Raw genomic sequence first — 18,692 nt, 5'->3', positions numbered from 1 at the left:
CCCTGCCAGTGGCCAGGGTCCTCAAACAAGTTTCATAAATGTTAAGTAGGATACAGAACAGCCCACGCAGGCTGTGGTAGGAAAGGCAGGGGAGTCGAGCGGAAGGGGCCTCGGAGGAAGGAAGAAGAGGGAGGTGCCTAACAAAAACTCTGACAAATAATAAAAACAGAGAACTCAACGGGGTGGGTGTGAGCGGCTGCACTAAGTTCTCCTACGGGGAAAGGGGGAGAGCTTGCAGGGAGGCTGAAAACTGTTCTAAGTCCCTGGACTGGCATAAAGGTCTTAGAAATACAGAGACAATGGGGATGTCTGGAGCAGCCACTCCCTCATGCTCACTCTCGGCCATGCTTTCGTCTTTCTCCCCCCAGATTCTAAGCACACACCTTCAACTCCCAGAAAGGAGACTTGACTTCACGGGGTAAGTTATCTCGAGCTCCTGCTGGAAGGTGGGGTTTTACTCCAGCCAAAACCTGACTGCATCCGGGTTTTACAAAATGAACGTGGTATGGGGGTGGGGGAACACACGGGACTGGGTCTTCATCACCTGCTGGGGAAACTCTCCTTTGCTCACCTTCCTGGTCCCTGGGCCTACCGGTGTGTCTTTTTGAAGCCCAAAGCCAAGTCAACACAAGAGGGCACCTAAGCTTCCACCTATTCCTACTAATTTTCTGTACCTCCCACTCCCATTCCCACCCCAGACCTTAAATCTGACCCTTAAAGGAGTTACAATACAAGAGAGAAAACTTTAAGTAGGACTGAGCTTCAGCCCATAAAATGCTTAACTTCATGAGGACCCGAGCTGAACGTGTGCCCCGCCCCCAAAACCACCAAGTAAAAACTAGCCATGGTGGTACATGCTTGTAATCCCAGCGGTGGGGAGGTGCAGACAAGGTACCCTAGGTGTCTGGGGCTACTTGGCAGTTTCAGGCCAGCGTGACCCTGTCTCATGGAAAGCGGGTAGCGGATGACACCTGAGAAACAGTGCGGTCACATGCACACAGGCACACCCACACACGTGAGCACATGTGGATATATCCGCACCTACATATACACGAGACTGAGCGAGTTGGTCCGTAACTTCATACTGCAGTGTACTGCATTGGGGGAGACACTGGTGTAGAGGCTGATCTGAGAATGGAAAGTGAGGGTTTGTCGGGAGAGCATCTCGACAGCTCACGTTGAACCACACATGCGCTACAGGTCACATAGGTAGGTGGGGCAGCCCACACATAACCCAGGGGTCCTGTCTGGCCTGTCATTCTGAACCATCCTCCCTCAGAGGCGTGGCAGGAGCTAGAGTCAGAAAAACCCTGTCGGCCAGTTTCATTTCCCCCTGCTCAAGAAGCAACGATGAAACACCCCCAAAAGCAATGCTTTGAAAACACCTGGGTTCCTCTTGATTAGCTCATGGGAAAATAACAGCGGACAAACCTAAAACTCGACTGGCTTCGGGTTTTGTTTGAAAGCCTGCAGGTACATACACGCGGCAGGCTGGATTCTCTTCTCCCAACTTTCCTCGAGGTCTCAGAACGTTACCGCGTTTGGAAACAAGGCTCTTGCAGGTACTGGGGAGAGGAAAGGGGCTGCGAGGGTCAGCCCGCATCCAGCCTCACTGATAGCCTCAGAAAGAGATTGGAACACACACGGAGGAAACACAACCATTTACAAGCCAGGGAAAGAGGCCTCAGACAGAAATCAGTTCTGCGGAGAGCTCTGTCTTAGACTTCCAGTCGCCAGCCCCGCGAGGAAACAAGGGCGTAGGAGCTGGGAAGCCTGGGCGAGGAGCTGGACTCCTAAGGATGATGAGAGGAGACGAACATGCTGAACTCCAGTAGCTGAGAGACCCAGTGCCCCACTGAAGGCAGCGGAGAAGATACCAAGGCTTTGCAGACCTGTTCCAGTGGAGAGCCGTGAAAGAACTGGGACTGGTGGGCAGGGGCGGCTGGGGGAAATGTGGGCTTTTCCACACCAGCGTGGAGGCAGATAAGACATGGTGGCAGTAAATCCTACAGACAGATGTCACTGGTGGTGCCGCATGAATATGAAGCTAATGGAGGAGCCGTTTAGAGAAACCATAGGCGTAGAACACAAGCCGGAAACCCAGGATCCAGGACATGGAGGGCAAAATTGTGTTAGGAACATGCTGGCAAACACAGAGTAGCAAACTGCTGACATGCGCCATGTACTTGAACTTACCAAACCTTTCATTACTGAAATATTTGGGACACAATAAAATAGAAAGCTTACATTTAAACATGGAATAAAAGCTGTGGGATACATAGAAATAGCAACATTGCCATGCCTTTGCCAATCACTGCTTAGATTCAGACAAAACTATCTAAGGGCTTATAAACAGAAATTCCTAAATCTAACAAAATAATGAGTATTAATAATACAGACATCTAGTAATCCCTAACCTGTAAAAAGTTAAATGCAATAAAACAGAAATCTATTTTTACAAAGTGTTGCTTAGCAGAGTTGACCGACGGTCTTTTAGGGCAATACTGTCAATGTGAGCTTATGACTGCTGGGAACTGAACTCAGGTCCTCTGCAAGGGCAGTACATGTCCTTAATCGCTGAGCTCTCTCCAACCCCTAAATGGCTATTTTTCCTTGGCCTTTGATTTGGAATAGCTGTCCCTCTAAATCGCCACCCACACGTACATAGGCAGGAATTCCCTCTGCAATGTGCCTAGGGCCCAGCCGTCTAACAGTTCACACTATCGTCTCTGTTAATTATGGAAAGTTTAATGTTGAGTTCACAGCTCCCTCCTTCTGACACTCGGCAGATTCATCTTTTGAGACAGGATGAAGCCGTCTGGGCCCAAACAATTATCCCCATCTTCTTCATCTTCTCTTCCAGACTCCTTCAGCAAACTCGACTCCCTAGAATGTGGTTGGCTGATTCCCTGGTGAGTCATCTTAACTTGTACACACTCCATATATGAAGCTGTTCCTTCCGTTGTGACATCTTTCATGTTCTGATAATTATAGTTGTTATTTCGTAAATAATGTTTAAGAATCTGTTACATGCAATACACTGAGCTAGAAGTTATAGTCACAAAGAGTCATGTGACAAGGTATCTAGAACTCAGGACTCAACTCCTCTCAGCATATTTACTATATAAGCACTGATTTGGTCTTGGGGGGAAGGAACCACATGGTATTTTGGTCCCACAGCAAATACATAGTTAGTTGATTTATTCATGTAGCCCTCTGCTTTCACAGGGGCTCCAGCTGAAGCTCTGAGGATCTTGTATTTCATTATTGAACACTGTTCTTTAGAAACAAATGGAAGTCAACACATTCAGATTGTTTCAAAACCAGATGTCCATCCTGGTGAGAGCTTCAGACCCCTTAATCTTTAACCTCCAGATTGTTAGAATGTTTACTGTGAAGTTTGATCAAAGTAGCTTTTACATTTTTTTTTGTTGTTCACATCATTGATGGAAATTTTTCTGTTCAAATTCAAGAGCAAAGAACTGTACCCTGCCTAGAGACACCCTTTCCAGGGTAACAAACACTTGACTTGCCCCTTCATGTGTATCAAGATACTGATATATCAGCTGTACCATCAGCATCTCACACACCTCTTCCTTATTCAGAATGTTAAGGTTCACACAGAACAATACAATAATCAAGACTGACAGAAGTTCCTTAGTACTGTTAAAACACTTCTTTGGAAAGAAAGGGGGAGAACAGTACAGAGTTGTCACTGATTAAAAAAAAAAAAAAGGGCCAAAGGAAGAACCAGCCAGAGCAACAACAGATGCTGAAGAACTCACAGGTTGCACTACCAGAGCATGTGCAAGAGGGTCATGAAAATGTGGGAATCTCGTGCCCTAGAGAGTTCCCGTGTTCCTTGTCACTCTTCTGGGAACACAGGGGCAACCTTCAGGAAGTATAAAAGGAGCTCACTGTAAAGCATTTGGTACCATGCTATAGGTAGGGGATGGAGAGATGCTTCTGTGGTCAAGAGCAGGTTCAGTTTCCAGCACCAGCTTGGTGGCTCACAACTGCCTGGAACTCCAGGGGATCCTGCCCTCTTCTGGTCCTATCAGGTACTGCACTCATGTGGTACACATATATACAGGGAGGCAATATTTATATACATAAAATAAATTTTGTTTAAAAAAAGATGCCACAGGCACGACTCCTGATAGATAATGCCCGGTTGGGTCATAGAAAGTGGTAATTCCGTAGGCTTCAACTTGAGATCTAATCATTCTTCTGTGAAAAGTTTCGGGTCTAGTCCTTACCACTTATACAAACCAATAAATAAAAGTAGAAGATGCAGACATCACAGCTGAATCTCTCAAAGAATTCAAATTCTCGATATGCTTGTGAGTGCAATGGCAACGGCAATGGAAAGTCTAGAGATGGAATATTCCTCAACGAGGGAGAATCATCCATTCACAAGAACCTCAGTATAAAAACAGAGCCCCATTCCAGCCATCCTCACACCCAGGTGCCTTGCTTGGGACACAGAACAAAGTGCAAAACTGGCTCACAGTGGTAACGGGTAGGTAACAAACCACAGTGAGGCTGAACTCTGAGTCTGGTCCAGATTTGATTGATGATAAGAGATTCTATATGGATGCTGCTTAAGTGCTTTTATTTGTTCCTGATCAAGTCAGAAATCCATACAGATGACCAAGCTTCCGCATAGATTTGAATGAAGGCCAAAACCTCAGTGTTTCCCTCAGAGAGGGTCTTCTAAAGCTCAGTGGAAGCACAAATTGACCCTGGAGGTGAACCAGTAGGTAAAGGGCTTGCTGCACAAGTGTCTGGCTCTGAATTCCCAGCTCTTGCAGCTGCATAAAGGGTCTGGAAAGGCAGTGTAAACCTGTGACCCCAACCTAGGGGAGCAAAACCTGTGGCCCCAACCTAGGGGAGCAAAGAGCAACGTTAGGGCAATCAGCTGGATTTGCCTGATCACTGAGCTCCCTATCCAACAAGAGACTCTTGTCTCCAAAAATAAAAAAATAGATAAATGAATGTAAAGTCTGTGGCTTGCTCACACACAAACAGGCATGTATGTATACATACATGCATAAACCAGACACAATAAAAGAGAAAGCAGACACTAGGAAGGCATGGTGGATTTGCCTGTAGTTCCAGCACTCGAAAAGGAGGATCGGGAGGCTGAGGAGTTTAATTAAGGTCATCCTCTGCTCCATTCAGATCGAGTTCAGCCTGGGCTCTATGAGACCCTGTCTTGAAACCACTCCACAAAAACAAACAAACAAAAAAAAAACCCACTGCTGCCTGGAAGAGCAAAAACCCACGGCCACCAGTGATAGCCAGTGAGACTTAAAAATAAATAAATGTCATAACAGTGAAAAGAAGCTGTGGGAAAACAGAAAGAACAACTATTACATAAATCTTAAAGGAAGCAAGCTGGAGAGAAGAAGGCAAACAAGAAAGGCAATTTTTTATGAAAGCTTTAAGTAATAGATTAACACCGCAATCACACAAAGTCTGAGAAGTAAGACAAGGATTAGCATGATGAACACTGTTCAGGAGTGGGGGCTGGCTCAGTAGGCAACTGTTTGCCCTCCTTTGGTCTCTTTACACATGCACGCACACAGGAGCTTTCACACACACAATCATGTGTGCAATCACACAAGCCTGTGCATACAGCACACACCAAAGAGTGAAACAGAAGGTAAAAAAAAAAAATCTCAATAAAAGTTTCTGTTGATTCCATGTTGGACTATTAATGGATTAAACAAATTGGTGGTAACCCTATTTCTAATAATTCTTTTAATGTGAATGCATGAAAGTTTTAGATTACTTGCGTGGCTCACAGATTTCAGGTAGATGGGGGTTTATATAGTTCTTTCAGGAAGCTATAACAGCCATCCAAGATGCAGCAAAGTAAATTTACCCTTGAATATAAATAAGGAAGCTCAGCCTTATAAACTTTTATTGAAGAAACCACCTGGTGAGATATAGGAGGAATAAAAGTCCAGGACTCATCATTGGGGGTTTTAGGAAGGAGGGTTAGTGGTCAGCACTGACATGTGACAAGACAGCGAAGGTGGGGATTATGGCTCCAGAGCCAAAGCGATGTAAATCTTGATGATATGCAAGGTAAAGATATCAAGCAAGGCTCAGCAAACGTCTTCTGAAAAGAGACCGATAATAAATACGTAAGAGGATAACTTTTAGGATGTAGCTGTCTCCTTCCACCATGTATGATTCAAATCAAGGATCGCCTGAACCAATTCACCAGTCCTGCGTTGTTGTTTTGAAAACACACAAAATCCACTTCGATTTTTTTTTAATTTTCTCGTAAAGATGACTGTATAATCTTTACAGTGGGGCATTCAAGAAAGAGAGGACACGAAGTTGGGATGGGTGAGAAGGTGAGGCTGAACATGATCAAAATATATGTACGTAAAAATAATATGTATAAGTAACTTCATCTGCTACCGTCAGTTACCGGACGTAGGCTCTATGATGACAACTGGGGCAGTCGCTGATCACCACTATTGCCAGGCGTCTTACCTGGGCTTATCTCATGGATTCCTGAGAATTTCTCTAACGCCAATTCTCTCCCTAACCCCATAATGGCTCCCTCTATCAACATATCTCTTTCACTGCTCTCCCCTCCACCCCTCTCCCAACTTGGTCTTCTTGATCCCACATGCTCCCCTCCCCTCCCTTCCATCCCCCACCCACCCACCCACCCCCAGTTTACTCAGGAAATCTTAACTATTTTCTACCTGAGATTTTCCATGAGTGTCACTCTTGGGGTTCTCCTTTTTACCTGGCTCCTCGGGGATTGTGGGTTGTAGCTTAGTTATCCTTTGCTTTACAGCTAATATCCACTTATGAGTGACTATGTATCATGTTTGTCTTTCTAGGTCTAGGTTACCTCACTCGGGATTTTTTTTTCCTAGTTTATCCATTTGCCTGCATATTTCAAGATGTCGGGTTTTTTTTGCAGTTTGATTATTTTTTTTTAATTTATTTATTATGTATACAATATTCTGTCTGCGTGTATGCCTTGCAGGCCAGAAGAGGGCACCAGACCTCATTACAGATGGTTGTAAGCCACCATGTGGTTGCTGGGAATTGAACTCAGTACCTTTGGAAGAGCAGGCAATGCTCTTAACTGCTGAGCCATCTCTCCAGGCAAGATGTCGTTTTTTTGCCATGGAGTTCAGTTAACAAGAGGGAGAAGGGATCATATGAACAAAATGGTTGAGGAGCATGATGGGAAAATCCACAGAGACACCTGACCCGAGCTAATGGGAGCTCACAGACCGTGTGGACGGACAACTGAGGAGCCTGCATGGGACTGAACTAGCAACTGAATGCAGTTGACAGTTACATGGCTTGATCTGTTGGGTGGGCCCCTGGCAGCCACACCAGGACCTATCCCAGGAGCATGAGCTACTTTTTTGGAGCCCATTCCCTGTGGTGGAATGCCTTGCTCAGCCTTATCCAGAGGGGGAGGGGTTTGGTATTGCCTCAGGTTGGTATGCTAGACCTTGTTGACTCCCCCAAAGAAGGCCTTTCCCTGCCTAAGGAGTGGGTGGGCGTTGGGAAAGGGGAAGTTGGGGGAGGGAGAATAGAAGGGAGGGGGAACTGGACTTGGTATATAAAGTGAAAAAGAATTTTTTTTAAATAAAAGAAAAAATATACAAGTAAGATACTCCTTTGGAGATAAGAACTCTTTAGTTGGATGTTTGTTTCTTGTGCCTACATTCAATTTTTTTCTATCAGTAAAATTCAAATAATGCTGTTTTCTTTAGCTTTAAAAAATAGCAAATAGGTAATTTTCTATGCCCCATTATTGATAGTACGCTTTCACTGTTGGTTTTTAGCCCTTTTATATCCCCATACTAAAAAACAGGTATGAAGGCATTTCTTCCAAATAGTCATGAAAAAAATCCTCTACCCCCTGGGACTTCACAAGGACAGAAGCCTGGTTATAAAGTAAGTGTCTGTGTGACAGCCTTGAGCAGCTGCAGCCAGTTCTGACTCCATACTTGGCCCCACCCGTGGCCCCTCTGCACACCCAAACACCCCACCACTCTTTTCTCTCACATTATCTATGATAATTATTTCTTTAGGATGAGCTGCTGTTTCTGTTTCTTTGGCTTAGGCTCTCTGGTCAGCTCAGGTCATCCATCCTGAGCTTGCATGTTTCTTTCTTCTCATGACATCTGACCCTCCAAAAGCAGAGAATGTATTCATTTCCCTTCTAGGTCTTTTTGACGGATACTCTATGAGCTGAAAGAATTATAACCACTGATAGTCCTGGGACAGAGAGCAGCAGGTAAGAAAATCCTTGTGCTGAGGGTCCTGAGTTTGAAGACATTTGCATCCCAATTTTTCTTCCACAGACAGAAAGGAGATCATCCACGCTTAGGAGGTGGGCACTACCCTACAGCACAGACATGTTACCCATGTAAAGTTGGCGTGTGTTGGAAACCCTCGTGTTCTTATGGTGAAGTGAGTGATGGTAGAATTCCTGAAAGCTCGTTGGCAACCAGCCCCGGTGTTCACACTAGTGAACACACACTAGTGAAAATATGTTATGTCTCGAACAGGGCGGAAGGTGGAGACCAGCATCCAAGGTTGTCCTGAGACCTCCACGCTTGCACCAGGGCACACATATACCTGTTCTTCACCATACACAGGAACACGCACACACACACACACTTTTTATGGGATAAGAAAACCAACATCTCTTGTAGCTCTATGAATTATATCCATTTTCTTCTGATGTCAGCCTGTCTCTTGGGTTCTTAACGCCCCTACAAAGATAACGTTTGTGATAGATAAATTTTAATCCAAAGCCACTCGAACATCTAAAAATAATTCCCGCTTGAGGAGAAACATCTATTCTGGACTTTGGAGAGAATAACCCTTCGGCAGTCTTTAAATAGTAAGCGCATCAGCAGATGCAATGCACCACACTCCAGGCCCCACAGAAATAGTCATTCCGTTTGTCCAGCTGCACGTAGCCACACAGATCTCAGCCCCGGGCATGCTGGGTATATTTAGCAACCACTCGAGTTGTTTATCTTTCTTCAGTGTATTTTAAAATTAATCCCAAGTAAGCCACTTCTGCTGCTCCAAAATTTGACCCCCATTTTTTTTTCTGAGTTTGCTTGAGACCCTTTCAGCCATTCTGAGGCTCAGCGGGAGGTTATCGAGCTCCCACGCATTCCCACTAATGAGGTAGATAAGAGGTGAGCTCAGACTGGCAGTGCGGGAATTGCTGGGCAAGCACCTCATGGCACAGTGCTGGCATTGTGAGAACCAGCCAGTCTCCGTGGGAGAGGCAGAATGAACGCCTGCTCACTCTAGGAAGGCCCCCACCCCTCGCCGATTTTATGAGATGCCTCAGATTTACGATCCTACTGCCTCTGTCACCCGGGGGATGAGTTTGTAGACTGTCACAGCAATTCGTAGGACTTGGTTCTAACTTCGTGATTGATCATGAGGGGACAGAGAGAGGGCCATGTGATTTGATACTCCAAAGGCTGGAACACTGATAGCCGCATTTCCCTCTGGATGACGGAGTCGAGGATTATAGCACTAACTGCCTTGTGGTCACACTTCTAACTCATATCCCCAAAAGACAAGGCGAAGGCCATTCACTCTGTCCTTTTGTTCCCTCATGAACAATAAAGGGGAGGAAGTGGAAGGTGGGTACTCAAACACCAACACCAATGTCTAGCTTCAATTCTAAATATTCTTAAATATTGAGACGTTTTACTGGATTAAGCTGTTCATTTTCCCACAAGACCAGATACAAGAAAAGTCTTTTCAAGTCATTAGTAAATAACCATCCACTCTGGATTCACAAATGTGTTTAAAAAAAATAAAACAGAAAAAAAAATCATGGGCACAGAAAATTCTGTATCTCTTTCACTACTATAGAGAGGCTGTGAGGACTATGAGCAAGGCTCCTGCTGGAGACGCTCTGGGCTCGAGCTGCGGCTCTACTGTGCATTGATGTGGTACCTAGTGGAACCTAGTGAACAGCCAAGCTTGCTGATTCTGTTTCCTCGTGTATAAAGGGAAGACTCAGAGTTTCTTGATCAGATTTAGTGGGAAAATTAGACGGGTTAATTTAATATGCCTGGCACATGGTAGGTGCTATATATGATTGCTGATGTTATTTTCAATACAAATCAAAGACTTCTTTGTGGGATAAAGCAAATAGCCTAAGATAAATTTGACTTTCTTTATGTATTTGTAAGTGTGATCTGCTATGGAAAACTAGCGTAAACGCAGGAGCAAAGGCACTAATAAGCTATATTATTCTCCATCTTCCCCTTATCCATTATCTGGCATGTCTCAGACACTTATTATTGCACCTTGCAAAGTGGGTCCCTGTAGATGTGAACTAGAATCTTTGGGGAGGAGCTGACGATAAGGGACACAATGTAAACACGCTACTGTCATGGGTCTTCTGGCTGAAGAAGGAATGGTATCCAGCAGCAGTGCCAGTGAGAAAGAGAACAATTTCTATCTGAAAGACATTGTTATCTGAAGAGAGGTTAGAGAACTTTCACTGAGGATGAGACACTTGCGCTGAGAATACTGCAAAGTAAGGCAGGCTCCCCTGGGGTCTCGGTTGTTCTGAGTCCACCACATTGAATGTGATGGAGAGGGTGGATGCAGACCGTGGAGACAGAGAGCCTCCTCCACCCCCAGCGACTGAGCACGTAAATTCTCCCCCATGTGAGATAACAGAGAAAAGGGGGAAATACTGCGTTTAAAAACACATCAAATGAAACCAGTCAGAAGTTCAAGAGATGGAGGCAGGGCTGGGTCCCAGCTGGCCGAGGGCTTCCCTAGCAGGCATGAAGCCCTGGGTTTGATCCCAGCAACACACAAACCAGGTATGGTGCACACACACTGGAAGTGGAAGAAAGAAGAATACAGCTCAAGACTACGTAACAGTTTCAAGGTCAACCTGGGACTTGGGCACGTGAGACCCTGAGAAACAGAGAGGGAGGGGAAGAAGGGAAAGAGGGAGGGGAGGAAAAGGACAAAGAAAGAAGAAAGATAGAAAGAAGAGAGCTGAGGGATGAAGGTAGGAAAGAAACATCGGGGTGATAAGTGGACCCAATGCAGCAGACTCCTGAGAGGGTGTCAGCCCTCCTTAGCAAAACATTAGTGTCCAAGTAGAAAAACGTTCACAGTGTTTACCTTTTCCAGACAGGGAGCTGAAGCAGATCTCTGCATCAAGCTAGACCCATCTGTGAGACCAGAACTAAACACCCCATCCACCACCCAGAGGCTTATCCAAGGAGGCTTGCCCCATCCCTGGGACTAGTGTGGGGGGAAAAAAATTAAAAAAGAACACATTCATGTGAGGATCCCATTTGTACTGTTCCCAAGACATTAAAATAAAATAGTGTTATTGTGATTAAAATGTGGGTACACAGAAAAGTCAACAACAGAAAAAACTAACAAGGCCAGAGCCATAAATGTGGAGCACATCTCGGATGCACTAGTGCTTCCGCTACACAAGTACAACTCTTACCGAGGTGAGCTGTAAGATCACGTCACAATGAGATTAAATAAAAATAAGTCCACACATGGATAAGCACACTAACAACCTACCTTCCCAAGGAAAAGTCAGCAAGTGCTACAAATGGAGACTTCACACCACAAAAGCTGTCTATCTTGACCTCAACGAGGCTTTCAAAACTGTCTTAGAGTTTTATTGCTATGTAAAGGCACCATAATAGATGTGGGATTTCCTTCTGTGTGCTGTGAATACCACTGATGAATAAAGAAACTGCCTTGACCTGTTGATAGGGCAGAACTTAGGCAGGCAGGGAAAACTAAACGGAATTCTAGGAGAAGGAAGGCAGAGTAGGGAGAAGCTATGTAGCCCCTCTGGAGAAAAATGCCAAAGCTTTGGCTCGCAAGTCACAATCACGTGGTGATACACAAATTAACAGAAATGGGTTAAGTTTGTATGTAAGAGTTAGCCAATAAGAAGCTAGAGCTAATGGGCCAAGCAGTGATTTAATTAATACAGTTTCTGTGTGATTATTTTGGGAGTCTGAACAGCCAGGAAACTAACAAGTGGCCTCCTACTACACATGACCACAACTCTTATATAGGAGAACATTTCACTGGGGCTGGCTTACAGTTCAGAGGTTTAGTTCACTGTGACCTTGGTAGGAAGCATTCCAGCACATAGGCAGATGTGGCACTGGAGAGGAGCTGAGAGGTCTACACTCGATCAGTAGACAACAGGAAAAGAGAGAGACACTGGGCCTGACTTGAGTGTCTGAAACCTCAAAGCCTGCCTCCAGTAACACACTTCCTCCAATGAGGCCACACCTCATACAAGGCCACATCTGCTAACAGTACCAATCCCTGAGCCTATGGGGCCATTTTCATTCAAACCACCACAAAACCAAATGTCTTAATAACAAAAAAGAACCAAGGCAAGGATGAGAAACAGCAGCATATAGGATAGCACAGCACAGGCCTTGCAGAGGTTTGAATGCGATACATCCTTCACAGGCTCATTGTTCACCCTGTCTGTCTCCAGTGGGTGGTGCTGTTTGGAGAGGTTGTGGAATCTTTGTATGGCAGAGTCTAGCTAGAGAAAATGTGTGGTGGAGGTGGAGTGGAGGGTGGAGGGTGGGGGCTAAAGTTAAACTTTAACGATTGTATACATAATCTGATCTAGCCTACCATTCACAATTTACCTCTTCATGCATCTTCTCCATTTCCCCTCAATTCATCCAGGAAGCAGAGGGAACAGGTTATCAAGTTCAAAGCCAGACATATGGGCATACATATGAGTTCAAAGCAAGCACAGGCTACATTGCATGATCATGCCTCAAAAACATCTTGAAATTTTGGAGGAGAAGATATTTGGATTGATTCTTTAAAGAGTGACAATATTCAGACTAGGAAGAATGTGATAAGTGCAAAGATTGATTGACATGATAGATACATGGTGCTCTTTCAGGAAGATCTCCCCCTTGACTCTTTTCTGGATGATGTACTGTCATGTGACTCACCATCATGTGATTTTGAAGAGGTCTTTATTAAATTAAGAGATCCCTCAGCATCGTGTTGTTTTGGTGCAACAGATCATAATTTCATAAGTATTATATACATTCTCTTATCTCTACAGTAACTCTGTGGGGTTTTCCTTACTCCATTTTGAGATGATGGAATTTATTAATAAAGAAGTAATTTTTAAAAAGTTATAAAGAATAAACACCAGAGACCAAGCTATGTGCACCATGATGACAGGTTCACAGTTGCTTCTTCTCACAGGGATGCCCACCTGTCCTGTTCATCTCCACTTAGGTCAGGATGATAAGGTGTTTTCCTTTCAGGTTTCCTGACCCGCAAAAGTGACCCAAATCCTACCTTTTGTTCAGGGTACAACTGAAAACCTAGCGCTTTGGGACGATGGGTGATCCAAAGGCAAGGTCGTCCTTGTTCCTCATTCCTAGTCCCATGCTAAAAGCTGTTGCCTTGGCACCTTATTCTCATGCCCTGCTCACCCTCTGGCCATAGTCTCCTCCTGATCAAACTTCCATTTTGTGCAAACAAGCATCTAAAGCAGCATAGGAGATTATGTGAGGTTCCAGTGAAGGGTGACACAGAATGAAAAGGAAGCTATAAAAATCAGCTTAGCATTCAAGATAAACCTGGCATATGGACTGGAGCTATGACTGGGAGTAATGGGGGTCAGAAAAGGAGAAGCTCATTTCAACTTAAAATGTGCTCCAAAGCCTTATGGGAACTGGATGAAGAAGGTGGCTTCCAAAAAGAGAAGAATGCGTGTAAATTTGAGGACTGATAGGAGCCTTAAAATTCTTGTAATCTGTCCTCCCACCGCCCCCACATCCTGATGGGAAGGAGCCTTTATGAGCAAGGATTCAGCCTGGAGCATAAGAGGCTTTAGAGAAGGTTGGCCTGACTGATGAAGTCCTTGCTGTCAAGAAATTCTGGGAAAAGAGGTCTTGACTCAGGAGAATTCAGATGAACATAAATCAATGAGCAAAGGAGCACTTCCTCTCACAGGCAAAGCCAAGCCAGTGTTACAGTTTTATGAAGCATGTCATTCTTGTCCAAGAAATGGTCTACCTTCTTTGTTGACCTTGGAGATCCAAAGGGAACGGATTGTTCTTTTAAACACTATTATTTAGCTAAACAATTAATATTAATTACAACGTCCCACTCACAATGCATTGGAGTGGTAGGGTTTAATTTTGCTTTTTCTTGGTGAAGAAGGTACCTTGTGGCAGTAAACTACTCAATTTTCATTGATCTTCAAATCTTTAGGCTACGAGAACACTGTCGAGATTACTAGTTCACCCTAAAATACGACCAATCAAATAAGAAAAATACTTTGCCTTCTGCCAACCACATATAAGTCTAGGTGTGGAATTAGGTCAAGTCAACAAAACACTTTTGCACAAGCTTAGCCTAAGAATTGGCAGCCTAGAGCCCCGGGACCAAGGCTGTGTGCCATCTGGTTTATGAATGAAATTTTGTTGGAATGAGGCCACGCCCATATTTTACATATTTTTCTATGTGCTGCTGTCCTGCTGAAACAGCAGGTAGCTATAAAAGAGACCAGATGGCAGGCTTCAGATACAATTCATTTGGTAGAGGGCTCATGTGACATGCTTGAAGCTTTAGGCTCAGTCCCCAGCATAACAAACTGAACATGGCAACGCTGTGACGGGGACGATGAAAGGATCAGAAGGGTCACCCTTGAATGCCCAGTGAGTTCTGTGTCGGCCTCGCATACATACAGTCCCGTGTTTAAAAAAAAAATGTTAAAAGAATCAAATGGCCGCCGCAGATTACAAAGTTCCTCTGGCCATTCCTGATTAGCCTTTGTACTCTCAGCTGCCAAATGTAATTAAGAATATCTATCAATCTTATCTATTTATCTTTATTAGATGAGCTCTACTGAACACTAGAAGTGACGGGACTGTGGTGAGGGGCAAAGAAATTTAGGATCTGGCTCTTGCGCATAAGACCAAAAATCTCGGATCTAAAATGGATAATTTCAAAGTATGCCTAAGTACTGAGATGGACATACACATTGGCACTGGGAAGGCAAACCTGGGGAGAGCTTTCCAGAAACTAGAAAGAACATTCTTGAGAACAAGGCCAGAGGGAACTGACCAAAGAAAGATGCGTAGCCTTTTTATTTCATATAATATAATTATAAATATAAAAATTTGCTAGAAAGACGTATTTTTATATTAATGATTTCTACCATCAAAGATAAAAGTAAGGAGAGAGGAGGAAACTTTTGGGGGCTGATAGATTTACAGCATTGATTATGACTACAGTCTCACAGCCATTGACTTTTTTCCACCCTCAGCAAATTAGATAGACACATTAATTGTGTGCAGCTCTTTGTATGTCAATCATACCCCAGTAGTGTTTTTAAAAAGAGTAAGAATTAGAGCATCAAAGTGCCGTGAGGAAGCTAGGATAACTGAAAGGCCTGTTTTGACAACCAGCAGGCAAGATGAGTCTCTGCTGCCTTTCTGTTGCGAGACTCTAGCCTGACATCACTGGTGCCTTGGGCTGGAAGGAGCTAGGAGCATCTCATAGGCTAAACGCTTTGCACAGCTTGATTCATCAAGCACACATGATTTTGAAAGGTGACAAAAGAGGAAGGAGCTTAGCTTTTATAAAATGAAAGTCTAGGCTTTATGAAACCCTTCTCATTTTTGGATAAAAAAAGTTAATATTGTTGATAAATGATGTCACTGGCAAAGACAAAATATATGGGTTTTTATTAGTTGTAAAAAATCTGGACAATATTTAGACGTCTATATATATATATGTGTGTGTGTGTGCATCTTTGTCTACGTGTTTGTTAACGCTGAGGGACACAGGTGGTTAGATAAATAAGGGATAGATATAAAACACTACCAAAAAAAATAGAAAAAAGAAAAGAGTGAGTGGATAAGATAGGATATGTCAGAGATCAATTGTCTTCATCCCCGTTTCTGCTAATCTATTTTTAAAAGTGATCTTCAAGTCTTTGACCTTCCCTTCCCCTCACCACCGTTAACTGTCTCCAGCACGGACCATGTGAGCCTTCCCTCCTCCGTGACTAAATATTGACAGGCTCAGTCTTCCTGGAGGCCTTGTACTGGTGATCACAACTGCACTGAGCTCATGAGTACAATGGCCATGCCATGTTCAAAACCCTGCTTTTACAATACAGCTCCCCCAGTCCTTTGGTTCATCCATTCCTTCTGCTCGTCTTCCACAACCTCCCCTGATCCTAGGAAGGAGTAATATAAATGACTCCGTTTGGGACCATACACTCCACTATCCCTGATTCTTAGCACGTCAACCAGTTATGAATCCACATTAACCACTGCTCTCTACAATAAAAAAAAATCTCTCTAACAGAGGTTGAGGGTAGTGTCAATACGAGGATGTAAATATGAGTATTGAGGAGCCATGGATTAATTAAGCAAAAATTCCGGTGCTAGGTAGGGGATGCTTCTCTATGAGTTGATTGTCAAGGAGTCCCCAGATGCTCCCAAAGCAACACAGGCTATCGTCATTTCTCTTAGTTGCCCATCATAACTAAATAAAAAGACTCTATTTCTGAAAGCATCGTGCTTCGGTCACAGGTCGTGGAGCAATCAAACTGAAACCGAGCCGAAAGCGGCTTGCTTCCTGCATGGCTGTCATGGAGCTACAACATGTCATGCAGGTGGCTAAAGGAGAAAAGTCACTAACAGCCTCATCCACCTGTGCAGCCACAATAACAAGCCAGCAAGATGTGCCCACTGGTACAGTAGTGGCAAGGGTGTTTAGGAACAGCCAGAAACTTTGGGATTTGAGGTTCACGCCTCAGGAGGAAACTCAAGGGGCAAACAATACATGTCTCATTCTCACCTGGCAAAGTCTGTGCTAAGGTTTGCTGAGGTTCTCTCCTCAGCAGTGTGGAGAAAGGGCCTAGGCTTGAGATTTATCTGGTCAGGTGTTGAGTGCGCTCTAGGGTAAATGGAAGGCAGTCGTCTCTGAGATATCTGGGAAAAGAGTCTGTGGAAGCGGTCTGCCTAACAGGACAGTGGAACCTAAGAAGAGACGTTGAGAGGTGCTCTGTCACACAGGACAGCTAAGCAGTGAGCATGAACAGCCATCTGTGGCACAGATCTTCACAACCAAAGGATCTGATGCTCCAAACCGGTGAGATAGTGTGACAGCTGTTCCCACAGACCACGCTGTGGAAAGCGCAGGATGTGAGAAAAATGTCTCCTGGGGGCTAGAAACACTCGTTTGCAACAATGCCGCTCAAGACTGTGTCACTCTTTTCGTCTTCCCCATGCCCCTGAGTCCTCATCTGGAAGCACAAGAGAGAGCAGAAGGTCAGTGGGAGGGGAAAATGGAGGGGAAGAGAGAAGAAGCTGCACACAGTTCCTCTTCCCTCTTCAGATTCCCAAGCTTGGCAAACCTGACCATGGGAAAATGGAGTTAAGTCTAATCTGGATGAGGGATGAAAGTTTAATATTACTTGGGGCTAGATTTTATTATGGTTTTACCTTAAATTTCCCCCAAATGTCAATACCCTCAGGGCTTGGGTGGCAGCCTCCGGTGCTCTGAACCTCTGGGAAGGAGGCCCTAGTGTAAGGACACTGGGTTATTAACTGAGCTATTGGAGGGGTTCCCTGGGACGCTGGGACTCTGGTCCCTTCTTCCCATTCTTTGCTTCCCAGCTGCCATGAGGTGAAGAAGCATCCTCTACCTTGTATACCTTTTGGAACCTTCTGTTCTCACCACACACTTAAAGTGACAGAGCCAAGTGACTGCTGGCCAAAACCAAGAGCCAAACCAGCTTTTCCTTCTTCAAATTGATTGTGTGGAGGATTTTATCAGAGACCGAAAGCTAACGTGTATATTTTATGCCTGTCAGAAAATGGACTCTGTAATACAGATGGACGTCAGATAGGGAGCTTGTAAAAATACGATAATATCTGCTCCTTTGCCTCCAAATAAGTTCTTCCTGTTCAAAAATGGGTTATACATTGCAAACATACTATTGAGCAATGGCTCTTGAGTGGTATATAAACTAAACCTGGAGGAAAACACCTGAGGGAAAAGGATGATGCCTTAAGGAACATCATTAGCAATCTATTACAATAGAGAAAGGGACCCCTGAGGGCTCCTCCCAAGCCTGCCATGGAGCCCATGGTCTAAGCTGTGGATCACGGCATGAGAGCAGGCAGCGTGCACACCTAAAACACAGGTGTCCTTTAGCTGTATGTCAAATTGATTTTACATTTATTTGTTCGTAGCTCAAATTTTAATTTAAACAGCAACCTGAAGATAGTAAAATATTTCATCCTTTTACGTATCACAGATTAAATCAAAGGGTCTAGAAACATAATCAAATGGAAGCATAAACAGCAATGGGAGGCAACGAAAGATGAGCCATCTCGGCACCAGCAATGACCCTACTGTGCACCTGGGCTCAAGGTCTTTCAGTTTTTGTCTTACTTACGTTTGTTCTTAAGATAAGTTCTCAAGATAGGGCCTAGGCCAACTTAGAACCCACTCAGTAGCCCAGGCTGCCCTTGAATTTGCAACCCTCCTGCTTCAGCCTCCCAAGTGCTGGAACTACAGGCATGTATCCCAATCCCTTCAGTGCGCAGCAATCAAGCCTTTTCAACAGACCCCATGTG

General features: G+C 44.4%; 1 long non-coding RNA gene across 1 annotated transcript in view; it reads left to right on the top strand.

Annotated features, from left to right (window-relative positions):
- Positions 1–200: 200 nt before the first annotated feature.
- The window catches only part of LOC126499521 (uncharacterized), a 29,705-nt gene continuing 11,213 nt past the window's right edge, over positions 201–18,692 (top strand). The window contains exons 1-3 of the long non-coding RNA XR_007591092.1: positions 201–418; positions 2,864–2,912; positions 8,223–8,293. This is a non-coding gene — a long non-coding RNA (uncharacterized lncRNA). The remainder of the gene's footprint in view (positions 419–2,863; positions 2,913–8,222; positions 8,294–18,692) is intronic.

The sequence above is a fragment of the Alexandromys fortis genome, unplaced genomic scaffold, assembly GCF_014885135.2.
Source record: "Alexandromys fortis isolate MF-2015 unplaced genomic scaffold, M_Fortis_MF-2015_v1.1 scaffold_11, whole genome shotgun sequence".
Classification (NCBI taxonomy): Eukaryota; Metazoa; Chordata; class Mammalia; order Rodentia; family Cricetidae; genus Alexandromys; species Alexandromys fortis.
The sequence above is the reverse complement of the archived record's forward strand: the minus strand, read 5'-3'. Positions and strand labels throughout refer to the sequence as shown.